Source organism: Panthera onca, chromosome B1, assembly GCF_046562875.1.
Source record: "Panthera onca isolate mPanOnc1 chromosome B1, mPanOnc1 haplotype 2, whole genome shotgun sequence".
NCBI lineage: Eukaryota > Metazoa > Chordata > Mammalia > Carnivora > Felidae > Panthera > Panthera onca.
The window spans coordinates 91,443,179-91,470,334 of NC_138342.1; positions in this window are offsets into that span (position 1 = coordinate 91,443,179).

Here is a 27,156-nt window from a genome sequence, read left to right on the forward strand (position 1 = left end):
TCCCCAACACTTAGTATTGCAGAGCCCCTTTAATTCCTTTTTCATTTGTGCTACACAGATCACCCACCTCCCACTGCACTGAGATAGTTTTCAGCTTCCCACTCACCCTCAATCCCTGAACACCCAGCAGCTCCAACCCAGCGACATCGCTGTACTAGTTAGTATTTACATTAAAACTAAATTCACCCTCTGGTTCAGGTACTGCCTTATATATACTATCAGTAAAGAAATGACATGACACATTATATATTCTTCTTAGACTTCCCATATTTAATTTTGCCTAACTTGGAGCTAGTTGACATGAACGGTCATAGACATGTCTATAAACCCAGTGCTAGTCCTGTGAATGTGCAAATTTTATAAACCTTCTATTTCAAAAACATTGCTGTATTAGATCCTAAAGTATAAAGGACCCTTTCAAATGATTAGAAATAAAGTGACTGGGAAGGAGATAGCAATCTTAGAGACTTACTGCTTTACAGCAAATGACATCAGTGCCATAATGCTGGACGTATCATAGAGTGAAGGATTAAAGTTAAATGCAAATGTATGACATCAAGTCCCTCTAAGATCTGCTTCTGATTAAACTTAGCCAAAAGAGAATCCACTCACATTCTCCTTCTCCTAAATGTAGCTCCTTTTACTAGAAAAGAGATCACATAAATTCGAATGTACTTAATTTCCTTGTAAAGCATTTCTCAGTGCTAAATTCAACTCTTTTCCAAAAGCAGAGGACAGATGGAACACTTCAAAGAAAACACTTCAGGTAAAACGTTATTTTTTTTTCAAATCTACATTCGTGTTCATGTATTCTTCTGTACTTAAATGTTTGAGTACCTACTTAATACACATAGAATTATGAGGAATAAAGTACAGGATTACAATATGCCTGGTTTCAAATAACTTTTGGCTTATGGGACATAAGTAATAAATATTCATAAAGCAAATCTTTGTTTGTAACCTCCAACTTTTTACTGTAAGGAAAAACATCCCTAGTTTTCTATCTCTTTTGGATAAAAAAAACACTTTATTATTCACTTGAACTATAGCAAAGTAATCTCAAAGTATTCTTCCAGAAACGATTTATCCCTTGATGAAGAGATTTCCATCTAGTAGTTCTCATACCATTATGGTTTTTTTTTTAAATCTGGTTTGATTATGCTTTCCTAATTATGTTCTCTTTTGTAAATAACAAAAAGCCAGAATTTTGTTTCTGTGCAAGTGAATCGATCTCTCTCTCTCTCTCTCTCTCCTCTCTTGTTGCGAAAGCTAGGAGAAATGGTCAGTGGATTTGAATCCCTTATATAACTCAATATTCCAATCTGAATGTGAATTATAAAGCTTTAACAAAGGGTCAGTTTTAGCATCTGGAGTGCAATAATATAACCCTTAACTTGAAGCAGTGATGCTGAGAGCTAAAGCTGGGTTCATTTTCTCTTTGCCAGTTTTGTAATTTTTGTCTTTAGCAAAAGAAAAATGCATTGTTCTTTTGATTAAATTAAATGCCTCTCTTCCAGATATCTGTAAGTCTATTAGGCTCCTAAACCACCATTTGTGGTTTTTAATTGACTTTTCCTAGACTTCATTTAACCACATACACACAAGTCACTCTATTCTCCCCTTGAGTCATGCATTTAGGTCCTATTAACACTAATGGAATTTATATGCATGCACGCTGAGGGAGAATAAGCCCCTTAAACACCTTTTTAATGGAACAGTTTTGTTTCTTTCCTTTCCTCTCCACACTCCTCTGTTTGGACTTTCTCTTACCAGTACAGGCTTCCAAATAATGTAGTTCTGATTTCTTCTATTGATCATTCCTGGGAAAAGCAGCATGACTAAATCATTACTACTGTATTAGATTTTCAGGTTTCACAATGAAATTCAAATGTTGCCTTTGTTCCGGTTCTGTAGTTTTCAGCAAATGTATTTAACCCACGGAGTATTTTTTTATCTTGCTGAAGACTTGACTAGCCAGAAATCAATTAAGATAATGAATATTTACTCAGGGGGCTAAAGATTTTTCCACCTTAACATGAAAATAAAGAGGCATGTTTTCAGCCTCTCCCACTGTATAGTATGGTGTTTTTATTTGTTTACACTTTAGGAAAAGGTTTTTGTTTTGTTTTGTTTTTAAGTACTTATAACATAGGACTTCAGCAACATGTTCAAATTCAGAACAGTAAAGTAACAGGAAAATAAATTGTGCCACAGGAACCATAAATCTCCAGGAAGTAAAACTACACCTCCAATGCGTCTGCTAACAATCCTATTTTTGTTTAGCTTGTAGAAATGTATTATTCTTTATTGTTCTTATAATAGCTTTATCGATGATCTTTACAAGCCAGCTTTGTTTTCCTTTCCCATTTGTAAAGCGAGGGACTGGATGAGACTATTGTGCCTAACAGAGCACCAGACATATAACATTAATTTGAATCACATAAAATTGCCATTTTGGTAGATCAAAAACAGTCGATTAAGTGTTGGACAAAATCTGTTGAGCATCGAATTAATTAACTAATGGTTGCATGAATGAATTCGCTTTCAAGTCTAGACCTAAATATTTATTCTACTTTCAAAAATTAGAAATATACAGGAATTAGTCTAAGGCAGCACAAGTATACATTAAACGGCAGACTTTCCCCATTCAATGGAATAAGACTAAAACTGACTAGCCTCAGTTTCATTCTCTTTCATTTTTTCTTGCTATACCAGAGTACAACAAACCTGGGGTTGATTATTGCCGCTCTGAAGTAAGCTTAAACTACATTATAAAGAGATGATATTCTGATATATTTGAGCATTTGGAAAATTAAACTCATGTATGACAGATCCAATGGTGCATAGGGAAAGAATTGAGGGTAAACATGAAAAACTGGGTAAGTAAAAGTTCATTAAAAACATTATGCAAGAAAGGAACCAAAATCATAGTATATTTCTTAACCATTTAGCAAATAATATAGATATGACAATAATTTAATGCTGTTGATTTATCCCAAAATATTATCTAAAAATATAAATGTCAAAACCAGAAACAGCTCAAAATGTTGAAGGAGTTTATGTCTGAGGACTGGAACTAGGGGTATAAAAGGGTGAGGGAAGAATTGTTGCTTTTAGCTATGAATTTTGGAACTACAGGAAAACCCCTGGATGACACACTCCACAATAACATGAATTACAGTGTGATTAAATGAATTGGTGATTGGCTCCTATGGTTTGTACTAGACTCACCCTAATTATTTTGTTAAGAATGTTACAACCCCATAGTAGATCCTACAACTGAATTTTTCTGGATTCAGTTGAGAGTGTTATGTGGAAATTTGTATCGTTTACTTTTTAACTATGTACACATATTGATTTGATAAGAATAAAAATTGGTTTAGAAAAACTTGAGTTTTATATTGAACCTATCTAAGTTGTACTCTTTTAAGAGCTCAGCTCCAGGTTGGAAGGTGAGAGGTTATAGTAAGAAAGGAGAATTCAGCTCCCTCCTTGGTGACTTTACCAGGACTTCCCATTTAACTCTCTTTCTCTGAGTCCTCACTATTTCCAACCACCTTCTGCTCACAACTGACTGGCAGGATTAGTTGGGGCCCTTTAGGTGCTATAAGTACTCAGTTTCCTTAGTTTTCCTGCTGTAAACTTCAATGCAACCTCATTATTTTGACATTAAATTTTGCATTAATGCAATAAAATGACTTTCATTACATTATAGTGATATAAAAAGTGTGAGGAGGTGGGGCGCCTGGGTGGCGCAGTCGGTTAAGCGTCCGACTTCAGCCAGGTCACGATCTCACGGTCCGTGAGTTCGAGCCCCGCGTCAGGCTCTGGGCTGATGGCTCGGAGCCTGGAGCCTGTTTCCGATTCTGTGTCTCCCTCTCTCTCTGCCCCTCCCCCATTCATGCTCTGTCTCTCTCTGTCCCAAAAATAAATAAAAAAAAAAAAAAAACGTTGAAAAAAAAAAAGTGTGAGGAGGTAATAGAATTCATGAAAATGATGACTTTATATTCTCTGACTTTCAAGGTTGGAAAATTTGAACTCTACAATAACGTATCTACACATTTTTATTAATATATTCTCCATTATGTGTAATTTATTATGGAAATAAGGCTTTGTTAGAATAATTAATCAAATCAAATAATTTTGGGTACATTCTGGAGCTGTCTGGAGTCCTTGCATACAAAGATGAGCATTATGCATGAAGTATGGTACTTAGTACTTAGTTAATCAGAAAAGCTTTTAGGTTCAGTCTTGGAGTTAAAGGAGGAACATAATTACACAATGGCTTTTAGCATTAGCCTTTTGATAATTCAAAAGAGAAAGGAGCACAGACAGTGGGGGCCAGAACAGAAGCAAAAGGGAAAAAAAAAACAGATTAGGTGATTTTTTTTTTAATTGGACCTATGTCTAAGAATATCTTTTCTTTTTTTTTTTTTTTAAATTGTTTTAATGTTTATTTTTGAGAGAGAGAGAAACATAGTGTGAGCGGGGAAGGGATAGAGAGAGAAGGAGACACAGAATCTGAAGCAGGCTCCAGGCTGTCAGCACAGAGCCTGACGCGGGGCTCGAACTCACAAACTGTGAGGTCATGACCTGAGCCGAAGTCGCTTAACCGACTGAGCCACCCAGGTGCTCCTAAGAATATCTTTTCTAGGTGCACCTGGGTGGCTCAGTCGGTTAAGTTTTTGACTTCGGCTCAGATCATGATCTTGTGGTTCCTGAGTTTGGCCCCGCATCGGGCTCTGTGCTGACAACTCAGAGCCTGGAGCCTGCCTCGGATTCTGTGTCTCCCTCTCTCTCTGCACCTCCTCTACTCTCTCTCTCTATGTCTCTCTCTCTCTCTCTCTCTCTCTCTCTCAAAAATAAACGCTAAAAAAAAAGGTGTTTTTTTTTAATTAGAAAAAAAAAAAAAGAATATCTTTTCTATTGGTCAGTCCTCTGGGGTGAAAACTGGCCCCAGTCCCCAGAATGACCTTGCACCCAAGTTCCAGTTGTTCCAAAGTGCTGGCGCTTGACATCTTCCTACTACATAAACTGTTGCTTCTGGACCATTGCTCTAACTAGCTCATTCAGAACTTCTTTTCCTATAAGTCTCACAGCATCTTTTGGGAACTATTTTCTCAGAGAACAAGGAAAATGTAGTGTGGGGCAGGCAGTTGGGTGGCTCAGTCAGTTAAGCATCCAACTTGGGCTCAGGTCATGATCTCACAGTTCGTGGGTTCGAGCCCTGCTTTGGGCTCTATGCTGACAGCTCAGAGCCTGGAGTCTGCTTCAGATTCTGTGTCTCCCTCTCTTTCTCTCTCTGCCTCTCCCCCACTTGAGCTCTGTCTCTGTCTATCTCTCTCTCTCTCAAAAATAAATAAACATTAGAAAAATTTCTTTAAAAAAAATGTAGTATGATTAGGAGTAGTACTCCTGAGCTATACCCCTGGGTTAAAACCCCAGCTTCACCACTTATTGGGTGTGTGGCCTTGATAAATTACTTAGCCTGTCTGGATCTCAACTTCATGTGTAAAAGGAGGGTAATAATAGTACCTCTTTTCACAGAGTTGCCGTGCAACATTGAATAACTTCACACATGAAACAGAACAGTGCCAGGAACGTAGTCAGCACTTTGTAAATGCCAACAACTATTGTTAAACAGGCTGAACTCAATAGGGTCTGTCTCTTACACAAACATACAAAGGCACACACACATAGTCTCTTTAAACCTAACCTACGAACTTTTGTCTTCTTATCCCTTGCATGAAATCATGAACTGGTTCTGTAACTTTTTCCATCATTTTCTTGGTGACTTCAATCACTCTCTTTCCTAAGAAGTTATATTTGAGTAATTGAAACATCCAGTAATATGAAATCATCAAAACTTCTAACTTTTACCTAATGTAGAGATTTTCCTCTACCCCAGCTGAAAGCCCTTGAGACCTGGAAGGCTCTGTGGACAGAGTGAGAGGGAATGTGAAGGATCAGCTTTTGTTCTCACTCCTAACTTCACTTCCTTCTCCCCTTCCTCCTACGGAAGGACTGGTTACTCATATCACAAATCTCCCCCAAAGAATCTTCCATCCCAGCCACTTTTACGTCCATCAAGGACCATGTCCTGAAGGGGTAATCCCACATCTCCATGGCACTTAGTAGTGACTGGGTATGTACTATTTTATTCTCAGCCTTTAAAGCCTCAGAGAAAACCGTGATGAGAAGTGTCCTATCTTATATCACACGTGCTTTTACCAACTGCTCACCTCCAAGCCACTCTCCACATTCCCTGAGGTCTTTGACTGCTGGGTGAGTCTTCTTCTACATCCTGATACCTTTTTCAGAAGAGAAATTTGAGTGAATTTAATCATACATGCCTATGGAGCAAGTGAAAAGACAAATAACAATTTAAACAGTGCCTGCCTTTCCATAGCCATTCCTCTCAATTTATAACTCTATAGCAGCTCAAGTTGGAGTGGGATCTGCTATTACTATTCCTAGGACATATTCTGTTCCTGATACTTTCTGAGACTATGAGCCTCTCACCTTACTGGGCATGAGTCTATTATTAAGCCAACTATTGCATGTGGTTCTTAATGAAGAAACACTGATTTTTTCTAAAGATAGAGGGAAAACTGAAAAATAACTTGTATAAAAAAAGAGAGAGAGAGAATAGGAGTAATCAACTCATCCTGGTTTGCTCAGGACTTTCCTGGTTATAGCACTAAAAGTCCCACATCCTGAAGCCCCCAGTCCCAGGCAAACTGGAATTGTTGATCATCCCACTAGCAGAGTCCAGGCATCAGAAGGAGCAAAGGCTCTTGGGAGAGTGTGAGGCTGAATGTGAGCACAATCCAGGCTCCAATTCTCCTCCTCCACATCACTCCGTCCCAGTTTTCATCCTGTGTTTTTCATTGTTTTCACTTCGAGTAAGTGAAAGAAAATAAGACTTAGCTGAGTCTTGACTTAAGCTAAAGGACTAGAAATCTAGGTTATTAATATTTTATGCAAACTTTTTTTAAAGGAATTTCTGTAACTTTTCACTGTATATTTCTCAGACTCTTTTATACCACGAGGAGGAAAAGGAAATGAACCACAGATAGCAAAGTGGTCTACCCTTAGCCACACAATAATTATGGGGAAGATCTGGGGTTTCCTGTTCTTGGCTTGGTCTGCTGAGCCATTTTCTCTTGTTAAGTTACTTAACCCTAGCTGGGCTTCAGTTGGTTTTTGTTTGTTTGTTTAATCTTCAGCCTTTTAAAAAAAAAAAAAAAAAAAAAAAAAAAAAACAAAACAAAACATCTATTTCTAGCCAACTGAGTATTGGTGAGAATCAAATAAGAAAAATGTGATAACTCATATGAAAAAATCCTTCTTTCAGCTCTCTTTTCTCCAACTTTCCAGGCCCCTCACCCTGCCAGCACATTTTGGCCTAGTCCTATCGCTATTTTCTCCATCCCAAACATAAGAGTTGCCTGTCTGAGACTCCTTAGCTTTTTTTTTTTTTCATTGTGAATGTCAAAAGAAACCAAGTAATATGAAAAGAAATCAAACGCTTGGCTAATGGGAGGAAGTAAATAGATCTTGGTGTCCTTCTAGTTCACATCATGGGCTTCCTTCTACATTTTTCTGGTCCAGAAAAGGTTGTCTAATGATGAGAATACCACATCAGGTAGGAAATGATGGAAAAAAATAAATGAAAGAACTACCCAAGGACAGCCAATTTTGGAGAATTTTCTGAAATGGTACTAAGTCATCCATCACCGGTTCCACCAGCTCCTAGATAATATCCTGAAGTGATAGAAGGGTTCAGAACCAGAAACCCAACTGACAGATCTTAGTAGTCAAATTGAGGACATCGGGTGAGTTGTTGTACTTCTAACAAGTTTATATATTAGCAGGATATTTTCTAAAACTATAGCATTTCTAGGGACAAGTGCAGCCGACATCAGAAAAACAAAAATAGAACATATTCCAAAATTAGAAACATGTATCTGAAATTTTCACTTGAAAAGCTAAGCGGCAACCAGGTTGGCAATATTAATGCAGAATACCGAAGTCAGCAAGCGTTGATTAGTGAACAGTAACAGAGATAAGGGTCTATACAAACGACTGTAATCACCTTTGTACATTGTGCTGGCTATTTGTCCTTACAAATCCATTCTGTAGAAGGAAGTACTGCCAGGATACCAGAGAGAGCTGGAGGAGGGAAAACATTGGGGGATCTATTCCACATCCCTTCCAACCCAGTTCCTTCTTCCTCCCTGCCAGGCTCTAGTTTGACAATGACTGCATTACTGTATGTAAGGCCACAGCTCCAGTTGAGCGGTCCTTGTACCCTGTCTGGAGTACTCATTAGCTTCCAGTAAAACTTGCTTCCACTTGCTTCTCAGGGTTCAGTGCTATAACAGCTTCCCACTGATGCTAGTCCCTGGGTCATTATTGTTCCTTGTTGGTTTTCTTTTTTTCTTTTTTTTAATTTTTTTAATGTTTATTATTTATTTTTGAGAAGAGAGAGACAGAGCACAAGCAGGGGAGGGGCAGAGAGAAAGGGAGACACAGAATCCGAAACAGGCTCCAGGCCCCGAGCTGTCAGCCCAGAGCCCAACGCGGGGCTCAAACTCACGGACCCCGAGATCATGACCCGAGCCGAAGTCGGCCGCTTAACCGACTGAGCCACCCAGGCGCCCCCCCTTGTTGGTTTTCTTAACTATGTTGTATTAGTTTGCTAGGGCTGCCATCATGAAATACCACAGACTGAGTGGCTTAAACAACAGAAATTTATTTTCTCACAGTCTGGAAGCTGCTCAAGATCAAGCAGGGTTTGGTTTCTGGTAAGGGCTCTCCCCTTGGGCTACAGAGGGCCATCATCTTGCTGCGTGCTCCCATGACCTCTTCTTTGTGCAGGAGGCAGGGGTGCAGGAGAAATGAAAGAGCTCTCTGGCCTTTCTTATAAGGACACTAATCTTATAGGATCAGGGCCCCACCCTTATGATTTAATTTCATCTTAATTGCCTCCTTATATGCCCTATCTTCAAATACAGTCACACTGGACTTTTCAGGGAGAGGAACAAGGTTGGGACAGAAACATTCTGTGTACAACCCATGCCCATCCTTTTGTATCTGTTAAACTGTCTATAATTAGCCTCTTTCAGTACATTATCTTCTTCCTTCCAGGACATTGACTGAAATGTATATGAATGATAAAATGGTGAATTGAGGCAAACTTGGAATTATACAGGCTAAAAAATAATAAAGAAAAAAAAATTTTATCTGAAATTTTCACATAATTAAAGTACCTTAATTCTTATTTCTTTTCTATATAGACAATGCAAGAATCAATTCCTTTCAGAAAAGGTGCTTATAATTTCTTTCTTTCTTTCTTTCTTTTCCTTTTAGAGAGAGAGTGTGCATGTGAGTTGGGGAGAGGGGCAGCGAGAGAGGGAGAGAGAGAGAAAGAGAGAGAGACTCTTAAGCAGGCTCCATGCTCAGCCCTGAGCCCCACTTGGGGCTCAATCCCTCAACTCTGGGATCATGACGTGAGCCAAAATCAAGTCAGACACTCAACCTACTGAGCCACCCAGATGCCCCAAAACTTCATTTGATCTAGCTTTTTTATACAGGCTTTAAAAAATATCTTTTTTTTCTAACGTTTATTTATTTTTGAGACACAGAGAGACAGACCATGAACAGGGGAGGGGCAGAGAGAGAGGGAGACACAGAATCTTAAACAGGCTCCAGGCTCTGAGCTGTCAGCACAGAGCCCGACGCGGGGCTCGAACTCACGGACCGAGAGATCATGACCTGAGCCGAAGTCAGACGCTTAACCGACTGAGCCACCCAGGCGCCCCTTTAAAAAATATCTTAGTTATAATGTCAAATTTTTAACTCTCCTCCAAAAGATTATTTGCACCTCTTGAGGCCATTTTGAAAAACTGCGTTTTGCCAAAAGAGAACATTACATAAACATTTTTTAGCTAAAATATATATGAAAGCAACTAGCTTTCTTGTTTCCAAAACATATCAAAAAAGATGAACATAAATTCAGGGATATTGGCTAAAGAAACCAACTGAAACCCCATACTTTAAACAGCAAAAACATCACTGCAATAGAAGACTGAAGACCATTAGACAATAGATTCAGTATCAAAGAGAAGCAGCTCTAATCCAACTTAACTCTTATAAAGCTCTTTTGCAGTTTAGAAAATGTGTTTATATATGTGGAAGCTTGCTAATTGCTTCCCAAGTGCAATTCTCTTTTGCCTTGGAAATAGAACTCAGAATCTGGTTTTTAGCTAAGGATGTAGCCACTAATCCTAAACTATATAGTTCATATCATCTGATCTAATTATAAACTAAATTATAAATTGTATGAGGGCAGAGACCATGCCTTTCTTTCCTGCTGAATCTTCATAGGACTGACACAGAGTAAAGAAGAAAAGAAAAGAAGAAAGAAAGAAAGAAAGAAAGAAAGAAAGAAAGAAAGAAAGAAAACCTTTACTAATTAAATGAATGAAGGAATGAGCCATGATAAAACACCCTCTTTTCATAAAAAAAGTATTATTGTTTGGATAACTTTTCCCAAAAGAAGGAAGCATAACACTGTGGATAAATTTGTGGGCTCTGGAACCACTACCTGGGTCCATTCCCTGCTCTGATACTTACCAGCTGTGGATTAGGAAAGTTCAGGGCTCTCTGTAATATGTAAAATAGAGAAAATGTTAATACCTACCTTGTAGAGTTTTTATGACAACTAAATGAGTCGACTTTAAAAACTTAAAATAATTACTGGCATTAGCAAGCAATCAAAAATATTAATAATAAATATGTATCTAATCAATCCCCATTTTTTTCATAGAGTCCATATTTGCAAATTTTCCAGTTCACTAAAATTTATTTGCAACCTCAAAATCAATACTCACAGCCTTGCACAGTTACTCGTGGATGAGCAAAGTGAGTTCCCTGACACACATGTTCCCTGCTGAGTCGAACAAAGTGAAACTCTGCTTTCATGTTTTGGCTCTCATACCACGTTTTGGCTCCCAAAAGTATCCTTTTCTCAACCTCAGTTTTTCACATTTTTTTGTGCTTTTTGCCGGTGATTTTAGTGTTTAAAATGGCCCCTGTGGGGTGCCTGGGTGGTTCCCACCACTAAGCATCCAGCTCTTGATTTCAGCTCAGGTCATGATCTCACTGATTGTTGAGTTCGAGCCCCGCATCAGGCTCTGGCTGTGTGGAGGTTGCTTGGGATTCTCTTTCTCCCTCTCTCTCTCTCTCTCTCTGCCCCTCCCCCCTCGCTCTCTTGCTCTCGCTCTCAAAATAAATTTTTAAAAAACTTTAAGAAATAAAATAAAATAGCCCCAAAGCATGAGGATGAGATGCTGTCTAGAGTTCCTAAATGCAAGCAGGCTTTTATGTGCCTTATAGAGAAAATGCATGTATTAGATAAACATTATTCAGGCATGAATTACAGTAAGGTTGGCCTTGAGTTCAATGTTAATGAATCAACTACATATCAAATAAAGCACCTTTAAACAGAAACATACATAGAAACAAAGTTATGATTGTTTGATGAAAATGCTGTGACCAGAGGTCACAAGAACCTAACCCTATGCTTCCCCTAGGTTCAGTACTCAATAATTCCATTTCTGTGGCGACCTTGTAGAACATAACTACCACAAATAAGGGAATCGACTGTGTGTGTGCATAAAACAATAGGAAATTTTTTTCCTAGGACCCATTTATGGCTGCCTTCTATTTATATCTTTTGTTCCATGCATCTTCAGGAGGAAGAAGGGGTGATCCTTTCCGTGGGGAGAAAATTTTCTAAATGGTCTACATATACACAAAAGGCTAATAAAACAGAGGATGAGATGCAAAAGCCAAAATGGAGTTTTAGTGAAAATAAAGATCAAGAGGTGATAGAGCATAGCTGGTAGACTGAAGTGTGAACCAGAAATTCCTGGATGAAAGTGGGGTTTTTTGTTTTGTAGTAAACTTCTGTCAAATTACTCAACCAACGTAAAACACCTTTTGAAGTATGTTCACTCTACACTGTCTTTACCTACAATATAGTAAATAGTAGAAAAGTCCCAGTATTGACAGTGTGGACTGGGGGCAGGATGAGCGGGGGTGATCTCTGGAAAAGAAGACAGAGCAGGATTGTAAACTCAGACTTAGTGTTATAATTATAAATTAAGTAAACTCTTAATAAATCACGTAACTTATTCTTCAGAATTGAAAAAGAAATATTATTGCACACCAGCATTAGCTTTGGCATCAGCAGACATAGGTCTGAACTCCAGCTCCTCTGTTTGCTAACTTAAGGAGTCCCAGGCAAACCAGAAAACCTTCGTTTCCTTATTGGTAAAATCAGGACCTAACACCCACCTCAAAATATTGCTTATGTGTTTAAATTAGGTAATCGGTGTAGAACAAATAATTCACTGCTAGGCCTGCAGTAAGTTCTCAGTAAGCGGCAGCCATTGAATGTACTCCCTCACTTAACCTTTCCCATCAGCACTCTTAGCTAATGTGTATCCCAAGACGTGAGTATTTCAGGACATATTTTAATACATTTTGAAAAGAACATAGGTATTTGATGAGTTTTGCTTCAATTACAAAATCATATTAATGTTCAACCTTGCGCCTCTTAATATCATGGGAATACGATGAGGAAAACAACAATAACTTATTTTAAAAGTTTCTAATTATAGGCATTTGCAAACCAGTTCAGGATGCCTTCTTCTAGACAAACTTTGGCTGAGGAGAGCATCATCTTGTCACTGAGGCCAAGGGTGATTTTCATCATGGTAAGTGCACTCTCTAATCCCCATCACCTATTTTAACCATCCCCCCCACCACCACCACCCTCCCCTCTGGTGACCATCAGTTTGTTCTGTATAGTTAAGAGTCTGTTTCTTGTTTTGTCTCTCTCTTTTTTTTTCTTTGCTCATTTGTTTTGCTTCTTAAATTCCACATATGAGTAAAATCATATGGTATTTATCTTTTTCTGACCGTCTTATTTCAGTTAGCATTATACTGTCTAGCTCCATCCATATTGTTGCAAATGGCAAGGTTTCATTGTTTTAGGTCTGAATAATATTCATACACACACACACACACACCCCCCACATCTTCTTTATCCATTCATCTATCAATGGGCACTTGGGCTGCTTCCATGGTTGGCCTATTGTAGATAATGCTATTATTAACATCGGGGTACATGCATTCCTTTGAATTAGTGTTTTTGTATTTTTTGGGTAAATACCCAGTAGTATGATTGCTGGATTGTAAGGGTCGTTCTATTTTTAGTTTTTTGAGAAACGTCCATAATGTGTTCCACAAGTGTCAAGGGTGATATTTAGAGATTAGAAATCTAAAACAGAATGGAACAGAATTCATTTATTCACTTAGTCAGTCAGTCATCACTTGCTGAATGTCTGCCATGGGCCAGACCCTGTCCTACACCCTGGGGAGTTAGCTATGAACAACACAGATATGAGGCCTGACCTTGTGGTCTTGGGACGAGGAGAAGAAAAGTAAAAACAATCACACAAACAACTGTACAATATAAATGTGATACGCCTCAAGAAGTGTTGCTCACACGAGGACACATGTGATTGAGTCTCAGCATTGTTGCAAAGAAAGCAGCCCAGGAACTAACGGGTGATTCCAGTGTCTTGCTGGGAAGAAAATACTGATGCTCAGCAACACTTCCATAAATTCCCTCTCTTCTGTTACTTGCTTCATTCCTCAGAGCCACAAAACATCTCATCCCCCACCCTGACGCCACATCGAGTTATTTTATTTCTACTTATTCTCCATTTCCCACCTCCCTAGTTTCTTCCCCACTTCCACTTTCCCCCACAGTATCCCAACATCCTCCTTGAAGGTGGGAAAATGAAGTAAAAAAATAAAATAAAATAATTAGCCACGCTCTTTAGCAGTTGACAGGGGGAAAAAAAGTCAGGATCTTCCTATGATAATAAATTTTTATTTCTGCACAGAAAGAAAGGTAGAATAATGGAAGTGTTCAATAAGAAGACCTAACCAGCCTGGTGAAGTGGAGAAAAGTCCCTTGGAAAATAACATTTAAACAGAGAAGAAAGGGTTAGCCAAGAAAAGGAAGAAAATAAGACATAGTGAATGAGGAAAAAAGGAGCACAGTGTTGAAGAAGCAAAGAGAAAGCCAATGTGGTTAGCACAGAGCGAGGAGAGAGATATGGGGAAAGAGGAGGTATAGGCAGGGAAGGGCCAGAACATGCAGGGTTTCTATCCCCAAAACAAAAGAAAGCCACTCAAGAGTATTCATTTTATATTTATAAAGTAAATATTCTTTATGTTTTTCAAATCAAATTTTATTAGTAATATTTTTGGTGAAACAGTTGAATCTTGAACAACATGGGGATTAGGGGCACCGACCCCTTGCACAGTTGAAAATCCATAGAACTCTTGACTCCCCCAAAACTTAACTACTGATAGCCTACTATTGACAAGAAGCCTTACCAATAGAATAAATAGTTGTTAACACATATGTTGTATGCTATGTGTTGGACGCTGTTCTAAGAAAATAAGCTCGAGAAAATAAAATGTTTTTTTTAAAGTAAGAAAAATACATTTTGTTCTGTATCTATCTGAAAAAAAAACACATGTAAGTGCACTTATGCAGTTCAAACCCATGTTATTCAAGGGTCACTGCACGATTTTTTAATATAATTTATGGTCAGATTGGCTTACATACAACACCCATTGCTCATCCCAACAAGACTGCACGATTTTTTAAAAGCCAAGATCTATAATCTTTTGCTCTGAACCTCTCATCCACTGTCGTAACATTCACCAAAGGTTTTTATTTTGGAAAGAGAATGATCTGTATCCATTCAGTTTCTTCTTTGGGGGAAAAAATCACATTGGAAAAATGAATAAATCCTACACCTACACACACGTTTATCTGGGTTTAAACTGCTATAGGCTGCATACTGAAATAAATACTCCAACCAATTTGTTACAGGGAATATAATGCAATTAGAACTCAAAATGTAGCTCTCCTTGACTGGATCGTGAAACCCAAAATAGACTTGTGAGGTTAGTTTTTAAAAAACATTCAAATACACAAATTTTTATCTTCCTCTATGCTTGGAACAAAGATTCCTTTTCTCTGTGTTCACAGTGAATGGTTGTGTTCGGCAGGAAAGAAACCAGTCTCTCATACCATTCTTTTCCTAAACACCTGGTTGTTCAGTTTTAACAAGGTGACTGGTTTCCACCATAACTCAGCTATTTTTCCACTTGGCTGGGTCCCCCTGGACCTTAAAGTAAAAATCTATGTAACATTAGCTTTCCGACTAACACTATGTGGGGTTTTTCGCCTACATCATGCCACTAATTTATGGGTGATTCTGTGAATAATGCAAACGGGGATTCCTTCCTCTGCTCTTTCTTTTAAATTTCGATTAGATATACCAAGAGGCAATCTTGTGCAGATCTTTTTGGTTCTATGTTCTATCTCAACGGATATATCACTGATTTCTAAGCACAGGTAGAACTCTTACATCTGCTACTGGCCCCTTTCCTAGTTTATTGTGTATGTGAAGTAACCATAAAGTGAAAGGCTTTTCCAAGTTCCCTTATTTATAGGATTATAATAATGGTTGCCTTTTACCTTTCAGACCAAAGTCCTGTCAAGTATAGCTAACTAAAAGGAGGTCGTTCCACATTTGCAGTCACCCTTCCAAAGCCTATAGAAATGCAGGGGAAGAATGATCTCCAAGTTGAACCACCAGGTTTTATATTTTATGTGCAGCAGTAAAGAGTTTACCTTGTCCACACTGAAATCAGTCCCAGTTTGAGGGCAGATGGGTCATAAACACCAGGTAGTAATTACTGGCTTTCACCATTCTTAATTAAATGGAGAACATAGAAATTAACCACAAAGTCTTCCTCCCTATCTGGCCATAGAAGGAACAACATTATATACTTTGAGGTTTCAAAGAAAAGTATTGTCCTTAGACCCAGGGAAAAGGTCCCTCGTCCTGAGCCCCTTGCTGTTGAGGGCCCCACTCTGGCCCTCTTCCAGCGCCCTCCCCCCCTTCCTCATATTGCAAGCAAAGGGGATATGCCCACTGAGAGCCTGAGCTTTCTCTTTTGGACTATTTTCTGAACTCTAGGACTACAGAATTCATTGTCCAAATTATCCTCAACCTGATTCCAGAGTTTCTAGGCTTAAGGGTAACCAAGAGGCAGCTGTTAGAAAGGGGGTATGGATGAAGCCTGGAGTTGGGGTATCCACACATACACCTGAAGCCCCTTGCTGTGTGGGTGGGGCCAATGATAGAAGAAGGGGATTGGCTCCCTTCACACCTCTGTGCTCTGCTAGAAAAGTCCAGGTTAGGAGAAAGAACATCTCCTACTTAACACTTTGTAAACTTGATTTGTAACTTATGAATATTTAGATACACGATGTGTGGTCTTTTTTTTATATTCTTACCCCAGACCTTACAAATGTGAGGAACGGGCCTTTACAAGAATATACTGAGTTCAGAGAAATCACTGACTAATGATAAGTTGGCAAATTATGTTCTTTTTAAACATAAATCAGTGGGACTGCAAGGGAGGAAGGGAAAGTAAAGCTCCACCGTTTAGATCCAACAGTAGCTTCATCTCCTTCTAAGTTGTGCTCTTTGTTCACAAGGCGTGGGGAGCCAGATAGAACATTCTTCTCTCTGCCACAAGAATTCCATCTGTAAAACAGTGGCTCCCAGGCTGCCAGCTGCTCTTCACTCCCCTGTTGTAAGAATGCAGCTGAGGTTGAAAACTTGTCACCAAGTGGGAGCCAATATCCACCTGTCCCTCTTGTCAGTCTCTTTCTGTAAAGTCTTCCTGGGATTTAAAACTAAAGCCATAAAAATGGGATTTGCCTTGACTCTTTCTAGAGCAGCTACACCCCATGCACGCATGCATCATATGCCTCAGGATGACGAGGTCTCTTTAAAATTGTGATATTTAAATAAAATAACAGCTGTGCAAGATTGTGAAGAGCCGTTACACATATTCTTAGGATTGTTCTTATTCAAATCATTGGGTGGGGATTTTATTTTTCAAGTAACCCCCCCCACCAAAAAAAAGAAAATGGCAAAAAGTGATCAGTAATTTAAATTTATTCCTCAGAAGTAAAAAGTAAATATGTATAATTGTATATGTGATGAGTGGAGGCTTTTTTTTTCTATAGTAGGAAAGTGCTTCCATATAATGTGCATATTAACATACCTTTATTTTAATACCTAGTGTATTTTGAAAACATAAATCCTTGGTGGATTTTGGTTTCCATCGTTAAATTATATTTTAAAATAAATCTATCTTTTCATCAGATCATTAACAGGAGGAAATGCTTATAACATATATAAAAAATTAAACTGTAACTCTTTGGAAGTACTATAAAAATATTTTACATAATCTCAAACCTTGTGTCTAAAATCAAAGAGTGGGCTTATCTAAATTCATAAGGCATCAAAAAATGACAAATCAACCTAGAGAATCAACCTGGCTCCAGCTGTGAATCAGAATGCCACTGAACAGGGCAATCTGAAGTTTCAGCTGGGTCACTGTTGGCATACAGTGTGTGTGCACGTGTGTGTGTGTGTGTGTGCGCACACGCGCATGTTTTAAACAGTTTTGCAAAACGGGTATCTGTCCATTATCTGTCTGTTACCATTTTAATGAAGAAATCAGAGGAGAAGAGAACTTCTGTACTTCCTAGCACTATATGAAGAATCTTATTTAGGAAGCAGCGAAGGCAGGGAGGGGGAATGGTCGTCAAGTTAGATGTTGTGTATGCTAACTTTGTTAATTTTGATCATACATAGATTCCTGAAAGGACATCCTTTTCATATCTCTTAACAAGTCTCAAGCCACATATAATCAGGCTAATAAAGTTTCCATGCCACTAGAATAGTTAAAATATAAGAGAACAATAAAAGCCAACAGGCAGACTAAATAAAGCAAGGCATATCACACACACTAACACAGAACTAATATGACACAGAGTTGTGAGGGCAGATACTTAACAGGGCACAGTCCCCCATTCTCTTCTTCAGAGTGAAATCTTTCTTTTTTCACTTTATTTATTGGGGTTGGAGGGAGCAGAGAGAGAGGGAGAGAGAGAATCCTAAGCAGGTTCTACACTGTCAGTGCAGAGTCCCATGTGGGGCTTGAGCTTACAAACCATGAGATCGTGACCTGAGTCAAAATCAAGAGTCGGACACTTAACCAACTTGCCCACCCAAGTGGCCCTTCAGAGTGAAATCTTTAAAGGTGATGTCCAATTAACAAATTTTGATTGAGTTCAAGAGAATGACTGAATAATGAGATTTATCCAATTTGGATATACGTTAATCTTTAGAGATCTTTCTAATTCTAATTTTAATAAAGAAAATCTATATTTCTGTATCTGAGAGGTTCAAAGTAGGTAGGAAACATAATGTAGCCAAGAGAGCCTCTTGGACATGGGCTTTTTGTTCTGCTGACACTGAGATCAGAAAGCAATAAAGGAAAGCAATTACATTCATTGACTCCCTGCAGCTTAGCTATTCCTGAAACAGAGCTTATCAATGAGAGATTGGCAAGGAAAGTCACTTTTCGGTTCCCAACATTTCAATCACGGAAAGTGACGCAAATGTCACAGTCTGCGATTTTTCTAACTCCCTAATTTGTTTTTCCTCATGCCTACCACTGTTTCCTTTGGAGAGGAAGAAGCAACTGGAAGCCAGCTGCTGAAGGTTAGTGCCTTTCGATGACTGCCTCACCTCCCACTCCCCATCACCTCTCACCTCACCACTGCCTTCACCTTTCATGCCGTGAAGTTCTGACATGTCAGGGAGCCAGGAGGGGCTTTGCAGTAAAGCTTAGGTCCAACACAATCTAAACCTGTTATATCCCTTCTTAAATCAGAACATGGAACTCGACCTGGCAAGAAATCATATCGGCTTTTAAATTATACACTGTGCCCAGCTACAATGGGAGCACTCAGTACCACACATCCGTGTTAAACAGCAATAACTTATTAAACGTTTGCCCATCATAACCTCTGTGTATGTTCAAATAATATGAGCCACTAAAATGTCACTGCACATGTACTTTTTTACCACTTTTACTGCACAGAAAGCTCATTCAAATTTAAGTCCTCAGCAGCACTGGAACACGTTTATTCCAGTTTGGGTGGAGAGCCAATTTATACACTTTCAACAATTTTAATAAATAAGCAGACTGTATCCTTCCTATCATAATATTTGTGATAAGTCCATTATTATACATAGCAAGACCATTTTATCAATATTGACCATGCCACATATGTGTATATGTATGGATTGAGACAGATATAGATACAGATGTAGATGCAGAGAGCTACCAATCATTAAATGCTGCCTATATGCCAGGCAGTGTGCCCCTTGCTTTCGTCATTGGGTTAACCAATATTTGCTGAACACTTCCGATGTGTCAGGCACTTGGGTTAGGTAGTAAGTAGGTAGGAGCTAAAATGACAAACACAGCCCTAGCCCTCAAGAAGATAATAGTCCAGTAGATAGGGCAAACATTTCAGAAAAACAGTATAGCAAGGCATCTAACCATAGGGTCTACCTCCATTATAAAGCAGCATTTAAACTGAGACCTGAAGGATAATTCAGCAGGTGAAAAGTGAAGGCAGAATGGTCCTGTCAAAGAAAATGGTCTGTGAGAATGGGAAGAGAGTTTGAGAAAGTACAAATTCAAGCAGAAGGAGAGTGGTTGGTGGTGATCCTGGAGAATGGACAGTCGCCAGGTATAAATGGGATTTTTTAAGCCAATTCAGGAATTTGGACTTTACCCTGAAGGCAATGGACAGTGTCTAGGGGATTTAAGCAAGCTATTGTCACCATCAGATCTGCATTTCCTAAGATTACTCTTGTTTCACTATGGAGCAAGGATTCAAGACAGAGAGACCACTTCAAGATGATTGCAGGAAGACTGGCTGGAAAGAAGATGGCCTGGACTGAGGTGCAGAAGTGGAGAGGAGCAAAGGGAATGCATTCAAGACACCAATTTGGCATCAGTAGGACATGGGGATAGATTGAACTGGGGGAGGGGCGAGAGTCAAGGAGATGTGTAAGAGAGAAGAATCAAGGTTTCAATGATTGTCTGATAGGTACAATTGCGGTAGAGAGCCAAACCAGATTATCCCATTCAGAACACAGCCAATATTTCCTTTAATGTTGTGTCTCAGTTATCTGAGTTCTCAATTTTGATGACAGATACTCCTAGGAGAACTACAATGAGGAAGACTCAAAGCACTTTCCAATTAATGGGCAAGAACTATCTTCATTTCACACATGTAAGAAGCATATTTTATTTAAGAATATATATATTTGCACTTCTTTCCTTGGCCTCATCTGAACCTTTTAGGAGGGCGTGAGTAGAAATTAAGACCTACCTCCCAAATAAGTATGTTTTCCTAACGTTATATTTCATTATGTCTTATTTTCCTTCTCAGGCACTCTGGGTTCTAATGCTGGTTTGAAATTATTACCAGGAATCATAGAAATATATGATTTTGAGACTCCAACAAGCAGACACTTAAAAAATATTCAGTTGTTCAGTGAGCACACCCATAGCATCATAAAAGCTAAAGTTGATGAGAAGCCAGCAGAGCCTACTTCAAAAGCCAGCAAAACCCATTCCAATAACTTCCTGTCAGCTTCTAAAATTTGAAATTAGCCCTACAAGACCAGTTAGGGGTTGGTAGGAAATGAAAAATTAGAAGTGACCCCACAAAGCACACTTATCAACAGGATAAAGTGCCATTTCATCTGAGTGTGGGTAGAAACTCGTGTACATCAAATGTGAGAGTAGAGAAAATAAAGTGATAGCAGGCACATCAACAACTCACTCTTCTCTAAATATATACAAAATATGCATTGTTAAGGTGACTCAATGAAGTCTCTTGTCAATTCTAGTGATGTCATCATAAAAATCAACTTATTTGTGGGGCACCTGGTGGCTCAGGTGGTTAAGAGTTGGACTCTTGATCTCCTCTCAGGTCATAATCTCATGGTTTGTGGGATCGAGCCCCGCGTCAGACTCTGCCCTGACAGCGTGGAGCCTGCTTGGGATTCTCTTTCCCCCTCTCTCTCTGCCTCTCTCCTCACTTTCTCTCTTTCCCTCTCTCTCTCTTTCAAAATACATAAATAAACATTTTTTTAAAAAGAATCAACTTATTCGTGACAACTCCCCAGAATAGAGTTTTAATCCCTGCTTACATGATAAGGTGAAGATACAGGTGGAATGGGGACATCTAGTGAATGTTTTTCTTGTTCTAGAAATAATTCCTCCAAATAGTGTAATGCTGATTCTTCAATTACTTACTGAATGAAAGTAAGAAAGAATTAAAATTTAGGACAATGTCATCCAAATGTCACACACACAGGAAAAACAAATCAACCCAAGTAATTGAAGTATCACTCAAGAGGACAATATATTTAAAAGGATTGTTGAGGCGCCTGGGTGGCTTAGTTAGTTGGGTGTCTGACTTCAGCTCAGGTCATGATCTCATGGTTTGTGGGTTCAAGCCCCGCATCTGGCTCTCTGCTGTCAGCACGGAGACTGCTTCCAATCCTCTGTTCCCTTCTCTCTCTCTGCCCCTCCCCCGCTCATGCGCTCTGTCTCTCTCTCAAAAATAAACATTAGGAAAAGTTGTCTAATAAGTTGACTAGACAGGCAAAGCTGATCATGTCGAAGAACATGGAATTAACAAGTTGAAATATCTAGCAGAAATGTATACAGATACAGATGGCTATGTGCTCCGCCCTGAAACCCTGCAGAATTAAACTTGCTCTTGTTTTACTTAATATTTAACAAAAGTGTTTAACTTTTTGTTCTTTTGTTATTATTTTACAAATGTGAAAATGCTTTAATTATTCTTGGAACCATCTCACAAAAATTGCCCTTGGAGGTTTGTATGTGTATTGAGAAGAACAGGTGTCAGGTAAGCAGAGTCAAAAGAACAGAGATCACCATCTAATCAACAGGGATGAGAAAGATCAACAAATCTGCCTCCCTCAGGAAAACCACGAAACCTCTTTCTTTTCCCTGGAAAAAATGAGGTAGAGATCTTCTTTCTCAGGACAAGTCCTTTAAGTCACAACCCACCATAAACCAAGCGTCCAAAATTATTAACATTGATGAGTGGATTCACCAAGGGCTGAATATAACTTTAGTGCTAGCAGGAAAGGTCAAAAGGAGGAAGAGAGGGGTGAGGAGAGGGAAAGAGAGGAGAAATCAAGGGAGAGACAAGGAGGAAGGAAGGAAGGAGGAAGAAAGGAAGAGAAGGAGGAAGGGCCAGGGGAGAGGAAAAGGAAGGAAGAAATTTTACATTTAGGAAATAGTAATCGTCCCTCCCCCATCTCCAGGCTGCCTGTGGAATGTAGGCGGGTGTGAATGAATAAATTGCTTCTCTTTCCCACACTAACGAGGCAGTTCTGATCTCACATTGTTCACTTGCTTGCGCTGCCCTGGGCATCAGAGGAAGCCACCAAGTAAAGGACAGGTGAATCACAAAATCTGCAAGTTGGAAAGGCAAGTCTAAACTTCTACCTGGAAAATTGTATCCCTGAGATGGTCATCCAATGTCTGCATAAACTTTTGATAGTCACTTTGAATAATATAGCATATTAATTTTGTACAACTCTAATAATTTATAAGTTCTTTCTTAATATAGGCTAAAATCTGCTTCTCTGTGCTGTCTCTATTACAAGCTCTAGTTCCTCTTCTGTAGCAATATACAAATTTCATCCTTCTTCTGCCTCATCCCTTCACACACTAGAAAACTGTCATGTCCCCTTCAGTGTTCTCTTTTTTGAACCAGTTCCTTCAGCCTTCTATCATAAGACATGGTTTCTAGAATCCAGTCACTTTGCTCTACATACCCTCCAGCTCTAGTGAGTGGTTAAGAATATGGGTTCTGGAGTCATTTGCCTGAGTTTAAGTTTTGATTCTTCCATACCTTAGTTGGAAAATGGGGAAATTCATCCAACATTTCTGTGTCCCATTTTCTTCATTGACAAAACAAAGTACTACCTTATAGTATTGCTATGAATATTTAGTATGATAATGTATATAAAGCACACAGTAAGTGCTCAGGAATTTTAACTCTACTGTTATACAGAGCACAGTGAAATTATGCCTTTCTTCCTTGGAAATTATGATTCTATTAAAATGGCCAAAATTTGTTTTTCTTAACAGCCATTAATTTACCTTTCATTCAACTGCTGCTTGCCATGTTCCTACTATGAACATTTGGAGGGAAGGGTGATTTAGAGTGTTGGGAAGGGTGCTATATTGGTTTCATCAAGGTAGATGTCTTTGAGAAGGTGACATCTGAACAAAGACTTGAAACAAGGGAGTTAATTTTGGGAAGATGTATCAGGAGAAAGAGGGTTCCAGCAGTGTGGTGCACAGATTCTAAGGTGGACCCCACATGGCATGTTTTAGAACAAAGGAAGTCATTGTGGCTGAAGCACTAAGTTTGGGGGGAGGGGGGAGACAGTAAGAGAGAACATCCTAGAGGTAACAGGGGCAGATGGGTTAGAGTCCTCTGATGGCAGGGGAGGGCTTTACTTTGAGGGAAATCTATAGCCCCTGCAGGTTGGGAACAGAGTCAACGATTTGTTTTAATTTGAATGGTCTACATTGTGGATCCTGATTTGAGAAAAGACATAGATTCCCTCCCCTCAGGCTGAGGAGAAACCACATTAGGAGAGTATTGCCATATTGTGGGAGAAAGGAGATGGTGACTCAGACCAGGGTGGCAACAGTGGAGGGGATGAGAAGTGAGTAGACTCTGGGTCTACTTTAAGGGTAGTGGCAAGAGGATTTTCTGAATGGGTTGTGAGGTGTGAGAGAAAGAGAGGAGTCAATACTGCCAACTTTTCAGCCTGAACACTCAGAAGAGTGGAGCTGCTACTGATGAGCTGAGGAAGACTGCAGGTGAGGCAAGCTGAGAGACAAAAAGTGAGAATCCACCTTGGAGCATTTTAACTGTGAACTAAACCTAAGAACAGAAGTGTAGAGCAGAATGTTGACTGTGCATGTCTCGAGCTGGGGAGAAAGTCTTGGCTGCAGACATAAATTTGAGCACATCTCAGGGGTTAGATGAGATGAGGCAGGAGTGAGTGTGGACTGGGTGAAGAGTGAATCCAATACCTGAGTCCTAGGGTACTCAAATATTCAGAGGTTGGGGGAGGAAAGGGGAAGCTACAAAAGGAGCCTGAGAGGGAGCAATGGGTGCACTAGGGAAAAGGGTGGCAAGGTGCTATTCTGAAAGCCAGAGGAACAGAATGCCTCATGTGGAAGAAAGCGGCCAAATGTACCAAATGCTGCCCACAGGCGAGTAGACTGAGGACTGGCAATCAGATTAACCACCCCAAGATCAGTGATGACCCAGGCAACAGAGGTTCAGAGGATGTGCTGGGAGCAAAAGTCTCACTTCCTCTGCTTCCAGCCATGATGAAGTACTAGAAACTGGACTTACCCACCTTACACACCTAAAAAACAAACAAAAACAGGCAAAATACCTGAAATAACAGTCTTCAGACATTGGGTACAGGCAGTAAAGGACAGTAATCACTGCCCCTGCCCCATTTACTGCCTAAAGAGTTTCCATCCATAGCACAGGGAGGGAACAACCAAAGCTCAGAGAGAGGCCAAGGCAGTGCAGAGATGCACAGAGAAGAAGAGCAGAGCAGAGAGAAAATACTCTGGAGATCTGCAGGGCCTCTCCGCAGTGGAGCTTTAGCTGGGGACTGATCAGCATATGCCTGTGAAGAGGAAACTCCCCAAGGCCAGGCAAGAAACCACAGAAAAGGAGGAAGAGGAATAATTCTCAGGTGACACATGGCTAGAAATAGCCCATGGAATAATAATAGCACATCTAGATGCTAATGGCATGACTTATTAACAAATCCATATTGTCATTAGCAATTAATGTTTTGGGGTTTTTCCTAAGTGCTTGAAGTCAAGATAGCATTCTTCTGGACAGGCCAGCTATACTCACTTAAAGTGGGAGACAGAAGAATTATGATGCCTGATCGCCAAAATACTTTCTCTTGGGCCAACCAAACACCTCTTACCTCCAAGCTGGTTCTAATTTTGATCAAGACTAACTCAAGTTATCCAAATGGTAGGGGTCTAGGTATAAGGATGCTGAGACACACACTGCTAGTTGTTTACCCCATTCTCACCTTCTTCTTATTAACTGGACTCCCAGTTTTGTCCTGGACAGCAATATACAAAGGTAGAAAAAAGTGAAGGAAAGAAGGAAGGAAGGAAGGAAGGAAGGAAAGAAGGAAGGAAGGAAGGAAGAAGGAAGGAAGGAACAAACGAACAAACCAACAAATGAAGGAAGGAAGGGAGACCAAGTAAGAGAGAAAGGCTGTATTTCCTACCCAAGAGTCCACATTACTGTTCAAGACAGTGAGACAGAAGAGGTTTTAAATTCCTGATGCTTATATATGGAATACACATTTCTCTTTATCGTTTCCTTCTTCTGCCATGGAAATGGACGTGCTGCTGGAGACAGTGAGATGGGAAATCTGAGATGAAAGCTACCTGTCAAGAATGGTGAAGAGAAAAGCAAGAGGTGCCTAGTATGTTGTGATGTGGAGCCCCTGCTTCAGCCCTGAACCTCCTACCTCCAGACTTCTTGTTATGTGAAGACTACAAACCCCATTTCAGCTAAGTCACTAATGCAGAGTTCCTGTTCCACGCAGCAAAACTTATACATATATACATGGATAGAGGCTGGAAAGCTGCCAGTCACCACAGCAGCCCTAGAAACTGGCTGCTCTATCACTCCCCCTCTCCCAGTTGCTGCATGGTCTGTTTCTCAAGGTGTATTTTCCCCCCTGAACATTTCTTTATTTTTCTTCCTCTAACTACTTGCTTTTTTATCTGATCACCATATCTGTTCTCTAAGCCAAACCTTTCACTTACTAGTAATTTTTGCGATCTTATAACTGTAGTTTACTCACAACCCACCATGGCTTTTCCAGAATATCTTTATATCATAACTTTCAACTCTCAGTTCCCATGCTAAATTTCTCATTCTTTATTATTCTAACATATAGAAAGAAGGAGTATGATTATTCCCTTTTGTTTAAGCTCCAAGCCAACCTATTGATTGCCCAGCCCTGGGACTGGTGTCTACCTCCAATCCAGGCAACTGTGGTTTAGGGGATGGATGGGTTTAGAAATATGGCAGGAAAATTGGTCCTCTAAGGCCCTTCCTGGTGGGGACCATGGCAGGGGGTGGGCATGGCAATCATCAGGGTGAACCTCAGATCTGGCACATTGTACCAACAGAAATAATAGCTACCCCTGCACACCAAAGCCATTTAAGGTCTCATTTTAAGTTATTTGCATTTTAGAAAACATAACCTAATAAACTATGGCTGGGAAATTCCAGGGCTCGAATCCTAATCCCAGTTTTTCTATTAACACACTATATGAAAGTTTGAAGATCGCTTTGTGCCTTAGTTTCTTCATCTGTAAAAATAGGAAACTCATATCTATTACCTTTTGAGGTTCCAGAAAGGAACAATAAAATTGATTTGCAAAGTGTTTTATTGCCATAAAGCACTCTATTGAAAATGGCCTGTATTTAAATAGCCTGATTTGTGGCAGTAGATAATAAAAAGAGCTATTTAAAGAATATATTTTAAATGAACGCATGTTTAATTTGTTTTCTTTCCGTTGTTACTTTTGTGAAAGTCATTAAAATCAAGGAAGAATGGTAGGAGATGCTAATTAAAGTCTTCAATCACTCTAAATTGTGCTTTATCCAGTAGGTAAAATTCTAGCCTGTACCCTTAGTTTACTCTCTCATAATTCATTCAGCAAACATGTAGTCATGACTCTGTCTTGGGCTTTATGCTTCAATGTGTAGAATCGGAATTGTTGGGTGGAACCAGTACCAACCATGCGCATCTCTTCCCTGCTCCATTTCCAGTGATGTCATCTTGGTAACCTTGAAATTGGCCATGGTGGGAGTATTTACACCACAGAAATTAGCAAATCCTACAATAAGGACTTTCCTCTTCTTTTTTCCAGAAAACTGGTTGTTAAACATTTACCAGCCCATATTGGAATTGATGT